The sequence below is a fragment of the Eimeria mitis genome, genomic scaffold (assembly GCF_000499745.2).
Source record: "Eimeria mitis Houghton genomic scaffold, Emh_scaff5804, whole genome shotgun sequence".
NCBI lineage: Eukaryota > Apicomplexa > Conoidasida > Eucoccidiorida > Eimeriidae > Eimeria > Eimeria mitis.
This window is the reverse complement of record NW_013576959.1, coordinates 1624-1951: the sequence shown is the minus strand read 5'-3', so window position 1 is coordinate 1951 and position 328 is coordinate 1624. Positions and strand designations below refer to the sequence as shown.

At 32.3% G+C, this 328-nt stretch overlaps 1 protein-coding gene across 1 annotated transcript in view; it reads right to left on the bottom strand.

Moving 5' to 3' along the window:
• The window catches only part of EMH_0084370 (uncharacterized protein), a gene marked incomplete at both ends in the record, with an annotated part of 1681 nt that overhangs the window by 1121 nt on the left and 232 nt on the right, over positions 1 to 328 (bottom strand). The window lies entirely within an intron of this gene.

The window sequence follows — 328 nt, the reverse complement described above, 5'->3', positions numbered from 1 at the left end:
AACCAATGCTAAATAAACCCTCAGCTCTCTACAAACCCCATACAGAAACATCTCATTAGGGTTTAGGGTTCAGGGTTTAGGGTTTAGGGTTTAGGGTTTAGGGTTTACGAAAGTATTCTAGCGGGGGTAGTTCTGTTGTCTCGGCAACCGCCTCTTCTGTTGCTGGGGTCGATGATACAGAGAGCTTCACAACACTTCTTCCTATTTGTACTGCAGCAACTGAAATAAAATAAATAAAAAACAAAATAAAATAAATAAAATAAAATAAAATAAAATAAATAAATAAATAGATTATTTTATTTTATTTATTTATCTGTTTTTTTTTTTG